Here is a 12,361-nt window from a genome sequence, read left to right on the forward strand (position 1 = left end):
GCACACACTTGCCAGTCCCTAACCTTCCCTTTTCTACATGTTAGTCACCCCTAAGGTAGGCCCAAGGTACCCCTGTGGGCAGGGTGCAGTGTATGTGAAAAGTAGGACATGCCGTGGTGTGTGTGGCATGTCCTGATAGTGAATTACAGCCCATTTCGTTTTTTAGGTCTCGACCTTGCTATCGCGTAAGCGATCGCAAAGCGAGACTATAGAGAGCGGGTTTGGAAAGTGCTCCCAAAAAGCGGATTGCATGGCTTGCACGCGCACAATCACGCGCATCGTGCCGCCAGGCAATCCGCCTTTTGGGAGCACTTCAAAGGGTCCGCTCCCCCGCCCCCAAGCGCGCACGCGCCACGCTCCGCCGGGCTTGTTTCTTCTTGATTAGTTTCTTGCGGCCCTCCTGCTTGTTTACCCGAGCGGCACCTGTTAATCACTGATTGTCCGCAGGTGTCCGGCGCCTCCAGGCCAGGCCCGGGCAAAGTGCAGCGCCAAAGCGAGGCAAGACGGGATCAGGACAGGCCCCAATGGGATTCAAGACAGGCCCGCCTGCGAGGAGTCGGGCCTAGACGCTCTCTGCACCTTCTTTGAGCCCCGTCCATCCGGTGCACCGTGCGAGGAGAGGGGATAAGGTGCTGCGATGTCCGCTTCTGAGCTCTACAGCAAGGTAAGGCCACCACCGTTAACCTACACAGGGGGGCCGGCTTGGGGTGAGGCTGGGAGAGATGGGGTGTTGTTGAAAGTGGTTACTGTCCCGAAAGAGCACGTAGATTGTCTTTCCCGTGCTGGCCCTTGGGGTTTCACCGTCCACAGAAAATAACCAAGGCCATGCTTTCATTCTTACGAATTCTTTAAAATTATCTTGATTTACATCAGGTTAGCAAGAGAGTTCCGAGCCCTAATTGAAGGGAAATGCCCCACTCCTATTGTGTATTGAGTCCTATTCCGGGCTGTGGGGCCCTCGCATCCAAGAACCCCGGTGCCACTACACCTGTTGCACTAATACTGGCTATGGTCTTGGTGGTAAGTTCTTGAAAAAAGATTGTGTCCAATCCCCTGCGTGGATTTTCTGCCTCTGTTTGCTTTAATGATCCTTTAGGGAGGTTACATTTCTGAAACTCTTTTTCGCGTCATTTCTTACTGAATTTGGGGTGTTACGTGTACATTTCAAAGGTGGAATTGAACCGGATTTTGCTCACCCCCCCCTCCATTATTTGTATCCCTCCCATGCCATAAAAACATTGTCTGTGCCTGTAAAATACTGTCTGGGATGCTATCCTAACAACTGCCCCACTGTTGTACAGGTGACTTCCAGCAAGCCCACTTTACATGCTGTGACTTGTAGGCTCAAGATTACCCAGGGGTAAAGGGGCCACCCCCCGCCCCCCCTCTTGGTGACTTGCCATCGCTTGACTGCTTCATCATGTGTCTCCTCTTTGCCTGTTCTTGATGGCTGCTAGCCAGTTCAAAGTTTACTATTTATGGCTCTGTCGCCTCGATGACCCCAAATGGAACCAGGGCACGTTTGGTGGTTTGAGCTAGAATGGCCGTACAGACACTTGCATAACGCTGGTTGGTGCTGGATTCCGTGTACAGTAGCGGAAGTCTGCAAGGCCCGAGCTGTTGGAATAGCCCTTATGTACATAACATATGTAGGTCGTCGCGTCAGAACTGTGGTCGTGTGCGGAATCCCTGTGTACCACAAGAGGCCACGATGCTTCCTGCATCCATGGAATGTCATGGAGGGATACCAAAGGGCCCTGACTCTCCACCAGGTGCCGCTGTACCCCTGACAGATGGGCGGGTGAACGCGCCTTATGGCATGCTTATGTATAGAGAGCCTCTTGTGTGTGGCATAACTCATTTTCCTTAAGGAAGCGGGAACACGTCTTTTGTGCACAGATGCAGTTTGTGGGGTGACCTCTCCCTGAGTTGGGGTGCGGGTACCAGCACTCTTGTTTCTCCTCCACGGTGTTTAAGCACACTTCGATAATTGTGGTGTTTAAAGAGGGGAACCACTTTTCATGTTTGTTGTGCGGCCTAGAGAAAAATTTGTTGACACACTTTTAATTGGAAAAGTTTCCCAAACTTTAGGTATTTCTCAACAGTTTGTCCATGTTTAATGTTTGTGCCTACATTTTGGCTGTGGGGGTGGCTATCGGGACCTGTTGTCCACCACACTAACTCTGGCACAGATAACGGTAGTGCTCCTAACTCGTCACCTACCTGTAGCACCTCTTTCTGTTCCATGCCATGCTCACATTTCAGATCCTTGGAAAAAGACCGTCTCCCTCCACCGCTCTTCTGGATGAGCCCTTGCTCTGCCTGCCCAGCTCAGACTCTCTCCAAACGTCTTCCCCCATCTAACTCCTCGCCTTATACTGTGTCAACGTCGTTGGATCATGTGACCTGTATGTTAGCATGACATCAAACCACCACCCTTCCCAACTGTTCCTGCCTCCACTCCCCTACAGGGATCTGGTATGAGGCAAAGATGCTTGTGGCAGGATGCTGTATAAAGTCAATGCCAATACAAAACATTTGCCGTCATGAGTTTTGAGTGACCCCCAAACATCCAATGTCTACTCTGTAGGCTAAACTCAAATCTGATTGACGCATCCAGCCGGCTGCAGGGGACTAACCCAAATCCTCTCCATGTATTCTCTCTTGTTTCATTTTATGTGCTTTAGTAAATAACCCCAAACCTGGCCAGTAGGAGCTGTTGAGCTCCCACTTGTCAAATAAAGGGTCACCTACCAGGAGTGTAGTTTGTCGCCCCTAGAAGTCGAAGCCTTGCTCGTGCTGAGTGAGGGTGCCCTCCATGCCACGGCTCAATGACATGCCTGTCGTAGGTTCTGGGGTACAGGCTGAGGATTTGCTCTTTAGGAGGGTGGGATGACATTACCTTTGACAGCTCCTCACCGTCCCTTCCTTTGGAGCAGATACTCTCCTGTTTATCTGTGGCACACAGAGATGCCGGGGAGCAGGGGGTGCCTAGCCGGCATGGTTGAGAGGGCCGGGATAAGAACCCACCTCTGTGCTGGGGAAGAGTTCTAATTTATCAGCTTTTGATGTGCAGTCCTAGACCAATCAATACAACTTCTATAAGTAATCATGCTAGAATTATACTCCATACTGGGAGGATAAGCTAAGGAATATGTAATGCAACATAGCAATTGGGAATGTTTAAGGAAGTCATGGGAACTGGAGTTGCAGTCCAGTATTTTTATCTACCCTGGAGGTTTTTATATTTAAAAAAATGAGTATGGAAAAGATGTTTGTTGGACCCTCAAGGCAGATGAGTTTAAGTTGTTGTTCCCATCTGAAGTGGTTCATTCACGGTTGGATTTTGTGTTTTTAGATGCATGGTTTCCAATATGCGAATGTTCTTAAATCTGTATATAGGATTTTTTTTTTGTTCTCTGTGATTGAGTTGTACTGTTTAGACATTGTATTGTGGCATGAGCCAGATATCTGTTTGCAAATAATTTTAAACGTATAATTTAGTAAACCGATAATTTACTTGTTAATCTCTAAAGAAATTCCCACTTTTGTGAATGAAACTCATTGGTTGTTGGATTCTGCTCTTATTTTTACACAATGGGGAGCTAAAGAACATTGCTCAATTCTACTATTTGGATGAATAAAAAATGAAATAAGTTTAGTGGAATATTTAAAAAGCTTAAACATCTTCATTTACTCTGTGCACGTTGAATTAAGAGCAAGGACCGTGCCTCTGTAACTATAAAACTTGTAAGGATATTGGAAGTCCCCAAAGAGTTCCATGACCATAAAGAGGGATGAAGGTCATTGAACTCTGTGTTGACGTGCAATATCCTTTTAACATACAGCAGAGGGTATTTTATTCCTCATAATACATGACCCCACCTCCCTTCCGGCAACCAGTCTAAATACTTATTTTCATGCTCTTTCTATATTAAAAATAGCATCATTGCAGGCATGACGAATACAAGCAGAATAGCTAGTGTGAAATTAACACATCATATAGCAGCTAAACTCTTTGCAAAAATATTCAAACACTTTAACATGTCAGATTTGAAAAATTGCTGCAATTCATAATGTGTAGAAACATGCAGACGTATTCCAGTTGTTCTGTAATGATGTAGTATTATGCAAAAGATAAACATGCCACTTAAGTTAGTTCCTTTCTTGCTGATTACTGTTCATTTTAGAAAATGGACAGTTCTCGTTATTCGTTGCTGAAATGGCAGCTGTAACTCTGCTCTGTGATCTGCCTTTCACCTTGGCGCTGGATACGTTACAACTCGACTGTAATAAGGAAATTAGAGACCGACTTTTATATGGTGTAGCAGGCTACTATGTAGTATAAAACTGATTATTGTGGGGTGTGTAGTTTATTTGGGATTGCGGATAGCCAGGGCCTGCACCACATGTCCTGTTAATGGAATGAGTCTTCCTCTGGCTTCTCCTGACTGTACTTTAACCCCTTCAGTGCCCGCCCCTTTCCCCTCCCTGTGCCGGCCGTTTCATTAGCGGGCGGGGTTTGTGACGAGCTGGTCTCGTCATGGGCACAGCGCAACCGCGGCCCATGACGAGACCAGCTCGTCACGGGCATTGAAGAGGTTAATGGGGGCACCACGTGGATCCGGTTCCTGGCTCTAGCTTGCTCCACGTACCCTGAACCCACATCTCGTGTAGCTAAGGTGCAGGGATCTCACAGCACTCTAGTTAAAGAGCATACCTCCTAACCACGTTTACCCCCTCAAAATACAGATGAACTGCCTTGGTGCAGAAAGCCAATCTTTGCCTCTCTCTGTGGAGATCAAACGCTCTTGGAAGGTGCTGTCTTGTTTTTTGATGGCAGTAAGAAGTAAACATTTCATGTTCTATCTTGTTGTGGGCAAATTGAGCACATCTACCATAAGTGAAGTCATTTTTGGGTAGTAACCTTACCAAATGCACTTAAGTGCCTCGCTATGGGCATGAAGAGCTTTATAAACGCAACTGCAGTGCATAGTTCCTAATACTAGTTCTCCACCCGTTTCCAAGCATTTCCAGTTTGACAAATATGTGAGGACAGGGAGTTAACCTGCTTAAGATTACACAATTTGTTCTAATGGAGGAACTGGCAATTACTTCCTGGGTTCTTCTCTTCTCTCACCCCCCTCCTCTAATTTACAAATGGGCCAGAGCTAGTTCGTCGATGCTGGTCCGGGCACAGCCTTGGTTAGTCATCCTGCACCTTAGACGGTGTGTTAAGCAAGTTTTCCTTTAACCCCCCCCATCCTACCCCTCTGCCAGCTTCACCCCTCTTGGCCTCTGACCTGTAGAGTGGTCTAGTCCTCGTCACCTCTCTATTGTAGGCATGGTGTCAGCCTCTTGGAACCCTCATGGTCTGGCGTTCATGGTGGCACTGGGTTCTAGCTGGTGCTGCAAGTTTACTTGCCAGTCCGTAGACTCGAACGTGGCCCCCCCGCCCGCCCCGGGTGGGCGATGCCTGCATGAGTTGGATTTGTAAGCAGAGGAGGGTATACTGGACGATGATGCCCCGAACTGATGGCATCGGCCCTACTGATTTTCCCACCCTCTGGTGGCAGTGGCACCCCTGGTAGTCATAGATCCTACCTATGGTGGCAGTTGCCCATCTCATGCCTACGTCCTGCCTCCTGAGCTGCCAGCATCCCATCTGATTCATCCGATCCTATCCCATCCTATCCCTTTGGGTGGCAGCTGCCTCCTGGTTTGCCCCCATCCATTGTCGGTGGTGGCAGTGCCATGCTCGGATCACAGCCTTCTAGTGCTGGTTGCCCTCCTGATGCCCTCATCGTACCCCGTGTTGGCAGCAGCTTGCGTGATGCTTCAAACAGTATTTATAAAGCACAGCTAATGACCAGCGAGGGTATCCAGGCGCTACCTTTGGTGTCCATGACGTTGGTGAGATCCACATTGTACGGTGCCGTTTGCCTATTTGCTGCCCAGGCCAAAGGGCAGTAAATGATGTCTTATTTGGTGCCTTGGTATGGTGGCACCAGACATGCGTTGTACGTGGATCTATGTAGCGGTATGAGTAGGCCACTTAGCAGGGAGTAGCTGCCATCGGTGCAGCAGGTGCAGTGACGCCAGGACCCACAGCTCTGAGGGCCCCTTGAACCATGATGATGATGATGATTGTTGTGGTTTACTACCCCACCAGCAGTCAAAGGGGTCATTTTTTAGGTCTCGCCTGACCAAGCGCATGCTCTAGTCTGGCGAGACTTATTGAGAGGGCTCCAAAAAGTGCTACCAGGCCAGCCTAGAGCTGCAGTGCATGTTTTACCGCGATTACTTTAACTTTCACGGCCGCTTTGATCGCGATCGGGAAAATTTTCGCGGGCCGCAGGGCCGCTTGGCATAGCCAATAGGTCTCGCTTTTGGGACCTCATAAGTATTTAGCTATGCAACTGTTGCATGGCTAAACACTTATAAGGTTCCAAAGGCGAGACCTATTGGCTATGGCAATGCTTGTCACTATTTCAAGGCTACCTGTTCCCCATAGGACAGAATGGGAAGTTTGTTTATAACATCTTATAAACATAACTGACCCTGGGAACTAGGTAGGAAAATTAAGTTTAGTATGCCTGAACTCAGAATCTAAAGATGCATCTTTTAGTGAAGGTGATTTTTACATTCTGTGTTTGAAAATACCACTGTTAGAAAGTAGGTATTTTCTTGCTCAGTCATCCCGTGTGCCTCTGCTGGAATGTGGATTGCCTGTCTGGGTTTTGGAAGACAGAAGGCTGGGGGAGCAGGAGTGTCTCGAGATAGTCAAGGTAGGTCAGGAAAGGGCTAAATAGACCTTGGCTGCGATGGGGGAAGGATGAGGAGATTTCCTTGCACCTAAAAGGGCCTGGTCTGCCTCTGACAATGCCACCTCCAGCCAGGAAATCACACGAGAGAAGGCAGAACTGGTTCTGGCTGGGCACAGACACTCTCTGCCTAAGAGATCAAAGGAGTTTTGGATATAAGTATTGGGGTCCAGACCCCTGAACTTGAGAACTCTTTTGGGTCAAGAAGACTGCCAAGAAGAAGAGCTGGAGAAGCTGTGAGGAGGAACTACCACTTTGCTGTGTGCTTTGCTGTGCTGGCCTGCCATGGCTGCTTCTGTCTTGGGCAGTGAAAGGACTGGACTGAACTTTCTGCAATACACTTTTGGGAGTTTCTCCAAGGGCTTGATGTAGTGCTTACCCCTGTTCAAGAAATCTCAGGAACAGCAAAGACTTCAAGCTCTTCTGCCCTCAGCACTGGAGACTGTGTGTTTTGTGCTGCGATAGAAGAGAAGCAACCCGACAACGTCTACGCCACCGCTGCAAACTCCATGTCCTGAAAGCACCGCAGAGGGCACCACCGCAATGCCGCACTGTGACTCTGGTCTCACCGACGACACCTGCTGACACCGCCACCGAGCTGCTGCTCGCACCGCGACCTGTGCGCACCGCACTCCGCACCACCTAGCTTCATGACGATGCCTTGACACCGCAGAGGGCACCGCCGCAAAGCCGCACAGCGACCCTGGTGTCACCGACAACGCCTGCTGATGCCACCACCGAGCTGCTGCTCCCATCATGACCTGTTGGCACTGCACACCGCACCGCCTCACTTCACGTTGATGCCTTGGCCTCCCAGACGACGAAGCTAGCTACCAAAATTGATGCCGCTGCTTCCACCGTGGTTCAATGGCACTGCTCGTAAAGTTACGCGACATACCGCCCTCATCCCACACTGCAGCCTTGGTCTACAGACGCCAGTGCCATGACTCCAGTTCGTCAGCCGACGACAGCGCTTCAGCAACGACGACGCCGCTGCTTGCACCATGACCTGCCAGCACCGTGACAAGCACCGCCTTAATCTCACACCGCGATGCCATCTGACGCCGCCACCGAGCCGCTGCTCGCATCGTGACCTGAGAGCACTGCACGCCGCACCACTGCATTTTGCACCGCAGCACCCGACGCCTGCCGACGTCAGCGCTCGTGACTTCAACATAGAGGACATCGACCTGCAACGCGTGTGACTTCACGGGCCCTGCGGACGCCGTGTTTTTGGAATCTCAACGAGAGGTCGCCGACGCCCTGCAGTTCTAAAATGTACTGTTTGCGGGCCTTCCCGACACCGTAGCTGGTCCACGACGCCGCGGTCAGTCAGAACTGTATGGATTTGTTTGCTCACGACACCGTGATAGCTCCGGACGGAGCTATTGACATCAAGGAACTGTTTTTAAAGCGTATTTTGATAACGGTGGATGTTTAAGTACTGTATTGTAGATGTTTATCCTATATGGTCTTGTCTTAAGTATATACAAATATTGGATATTTTTCTAAACTGGTGTGTGTCCTTTTGTAGTGCTTACACTGTATTACTGCTGGTTATGTGCAAATTCTTTACACACTGCCTTTAAGATAAGTCTGATTGCTCGTGCGAAGCTACCAAGGGGGTGAGTAGGGGTTATTTTAAGAGTGTAACTCCCTTATCCTGAGTAAAGTGGTGGGTTCTGTCTGGCTTTGGCACATGCCCAAGCCTGCCAAAAATCCCATTTCTAACAAGGTTATTTCAGACAGTAGAGCAGTCCTTCTTCTGAATCTTCACAGGACCAGGAGTTTTCTGAGGAGAGGTCTGTGGAGGTCCACGTTTATGCCTTGTGCCAGCCTGTGGGCGGAGGACAAATCTGTGTGCTCTCCCTAAAACAACTCTTGTCAGTTCCTCTACCCCCACTAGGTTTTGTGTCATCCTGACTTGAGATTCAAAGGGGAGGCAGAAATATGTGTCAGCTTCATCTGCTACTGACAAGGTATGTGCCTTTTGAAGCTCAGGCAGGGGCTGGGCACAGTCCACACAGGCCATCTTGTCAAGGGAGGAGCCCCCCTCACCTCCCCTCACCCCCCACTCCCAGGGTCCTTTGTCCATTGTCTGGGAACAGTACACATCTCACCACAGGGCAGTCCGCAGGGGAAAGGGGACAGTTGGGCAATGGCCATTTCGTCTTTGGACTTTAGGGAAGAAAAGGGCAACTTTCTAAACGTGTAATTTCCAAAATAGTAATATAAAATCCAACTTGACTATTAAGTTGTATTTTCAATTACTATTAAAATGAGTCCCTAAACCAATGTTCTAGCTGCTCTCAAATTTAATTTCACACTTATTAAAAGTAATATTTATGTGGCGCCCTTGACAAGATTGATCCATTTTTTTCGGTTTTGCCCCAGTGACATATGCCGATGACACACAAATAGTCATGTTCATCTCAAATGATGTTGATGAAACTGCACATCGTTTTTAATAGCTGCATCGGTACCACGGAAGAATGGATGAACTAGCTAAAAGCAAGGTTCTCATCTTTGGCAAGGACTCTGTTTTCTGTGAACACTTCTGATGGTCTCAGATGCTTGGGTATCTTCTCACTCCAGTATATCCTGTGAAGAATCTGGGAATAATCTTTGACCCCAATTTGTCCTTCAACACACAGATTAACAAATTCACCTCCTCCTGCTTTTTCCTATTGCGTATGATAAGGAAGATTCTCCCTTTCATCCCATACGAACTTCAAAAATCAGTGGTCACTGCCTTAGTGCTGTGAAGGCTGGACTATTGAAATGCCTTATATCTAGGCACTCACCAAAGCTCTCTGACAAAAGAAATCAATGCCTGCATAATGCAGTGGCTCGTCTTTTAAAGAAAATTCCTAAATTCAAGCCAGTGTCTGAGGCATTATGAAAGCTTAATTGGATATCTGTGAAGAAAAGAGTCAGGTTCAAGGCCTTATGTCCGGCACATTAGACTCTGTGTGTGGATGGCCCAGCATACTTGAAAAAAAATCTTCCTTGTTATAGCCACAGTAGAACTTCGCGCTCAACCAATTCCAGGACAGTTAATGTCTGTAAAATCAGAAGCAAAAAATGGGAAGGTAGGAGTTTTATCTACACCACAGCACAACTTTGGAATAACCTACCTGAACATCTTAGAGGCCAAGCTAATCTATTCAGTTTCAGGAAAACATATTAAAATCTGGTTATTCTCCTGCCCAATATGAACAGCTGTAAGCCCTCTACTAAACCTCAACTTCCATAGTAAAACCTATTTTAAAAAAAGTGAATGGTCCTGATCCCACACTTTATAGGCTTATCAGCCTTCTTGATATCTCGGTTAAGGTCTTCTTCAAAATTAATTTATCTAAGTTGAAAGACTGGGCTACAGAATCAAAGATAATCCCAATAGAGCAGGGGGGCTTCTGGGAGGGCAATTCTACCACTGCTCACTGCTTTGCATTATGGGCCATTATCCAGAAGGCCATGGAAGTGAATCAAAAGCTGTGCTGCTGTTTTGTTTACTTCAGGACAGCCTTTAATTTGGTGGACAGGGATATCTTATGGGGAAAACGCGCCACATAGGAGCTCCCTTCAAATCTCCTTAGTGTACTTCAATCTTTGCACTGCAACAACTAGGCTCAGGTGGAGCTAGACAAATTGGGCCGGCTATCTCAAAGAATTCCAGTTAGGAATGATTTCCAGCCGACCTTCCTACTTTTACATCTCAAACAAAGTCCTTCTCCCCCAAAGTTGGGAAACAGCACATTGATTGTCTGCTTTATGCAGATGAACTGCTATTGCTGGACTGTACCCCAATTGGTCTGCAGAGGAAATTAAACGCCCTAGCAACATATAGTAAGCAGAACCAGCTCCAAATTAATCTGGAGAAGACCAGAATACTGGTCTTTGGGAAAAGAGTAAAAATGTTCACCTGGTACCTAGATACACGAGAGGTGGAGCTAGTCTACCAATGTAAATATTTGGGTTTGACTTTTAGGAGGAACTTGAAATGGGTCACGCATTGGGACTGCACTAAGCAGAAGGCACTATTGCAGGCCAGTTGTTTGTCTAGATTCGACTGGAAATTTAGGGGGTTATCCCATATCCCACTATTGAGGGCTTATGAAGGGACGATACCTCCGCTGAGCCTGTATGGAGGAGAGATCTTTTCCCTTGATCCCTTGATCCTCTATGAGTAAGACCGATTTGAAGGGGCAGTTCTTACAAGACTTCTATCGCGCCCTCCAGGTACTATAGTCCAGGGCATAAGGAGAGAGTTCAACCTAGTCTCCTGGAGTCTGCTGGTCTTCACCTGGTCCTTAAGATACTGACAATGATGAAGTGATTAAAGTATCTAAAGTCTGCTGAGATGAGATCCAAGGTTGCGAAAAAAGGTGGGCATTAGAAGTAAAGAGTACAATGACCTTTATGAAGAACCTTCATTCAGACTGTGGCACAATTACGTCATGGTCTCCCTTCCCGGTAAACAAGTATTGAAAGAGTCTACAGTAACGGTGACCGAGACAAATGACCTGGCCAATCTGAGCAAGAAACCGTCTTTCAGCTTCTCAATTTCTACTCTAGGCCAAGACTAGGGGCCCGATTCACAGAACTTACTTAAGACAAAATCCTAAACTTACTACTTTTGGTATTCACAGAGTTAGGAATTTGTCCTAAGTTTGACTTAAGACAAACTTAAGACAGACTTAAGACAAAATCCTAACTTAAGTCTGTCTTAAGTCTGTTTTAAGTTTGTCTTAAGTCTGTCTTAAGTCTGTCTTAAGTCTGTCTTAAGTTTGTCTTAAGTTTGTCTTAAGTTTGTCTTAAGACAAACTTAAGACAAAATCCTAACTTCTGTGAATATCAAAAGTAGTAAGTTTAGGATTTTGTCTTAAGTTAGTTCTGTGAATCGGGCCCATTGTATTTCCATATTTGAGGCAGTTACCAGACCCCCTCTTATGGAATGAAATCTTAAGGGCTAGAGTGGGATGTAATCCAATTCATACATCCTGCCTGTGTTGGGCCAGGCTCCAGGATAACAGTGGTCCCTACCCCAGCCCCCTGAATGTAAAATGCAGTCTACTGCATATAATTATGGACTGCATTTTTAATTTTTCAAACTGTATTACATTTTTAAGAACCTTATTTTTTACATATGAAACTGTCCAAATGGGGAAAATTGCGGAGTTGTTATCAGTAATGCGTTATCTAAATGTGGCAGTAGGAATTTCTAGTTTTCTTACAGTCTGTTAAACAGAGTTTTAATGATGAACTGTAGTAAAAGGGGGTTTCTGGACAGTTATATGGGGTTAAATCATTTATTTTAACTGTTTGATGTGTTTAGACAATTGTGTAAATAAACTTGTTTATTACCTACCTACCCGACCTTTCTCCTGTTCGTTGCGACTGTCTATAGGCCCTTCTGTAGTAATCCTTCTTACAAGTTCGATTTGATCTCTATCTCAGCACAGTAGATATCAACGGCAAGACGCCTATGGCATTCACTTGCAGCAAAAATCAATATCCAAATAGTGTAACCCAGT

At 46.9% G+C, this 12,361-nt stretch overlaps 1 protein-coding gene across 1 annotated transcript in view; it reads left to right on the forward strand.

Annotated features, from left to right (window-relative positions):
• LOC146808885 (phospholipase A2 inhibitor and Ly6/PLAUR domain-containing protein-like) overlaps positions 1–12,361 on the forward strand; it is a 242,803-nt gene that overhangs the window by 23,798 nt on the left and 206,644 nt on the right. The window lies entirely within an intron of this gene.

The sequence above is a fragment of the Triturus cristatus genome, chromosome 7 (genome assembly GCF_964204655.1).
Source record: "Triturus cristatus chromosome 7, aTriCri1.1, whole genome shotgun sequence".
NCBI lineage: Eukaryota > Metazoa > Chordata > Amphibia > Caudata > Salamandridae > Triturus > Triturus cristatus.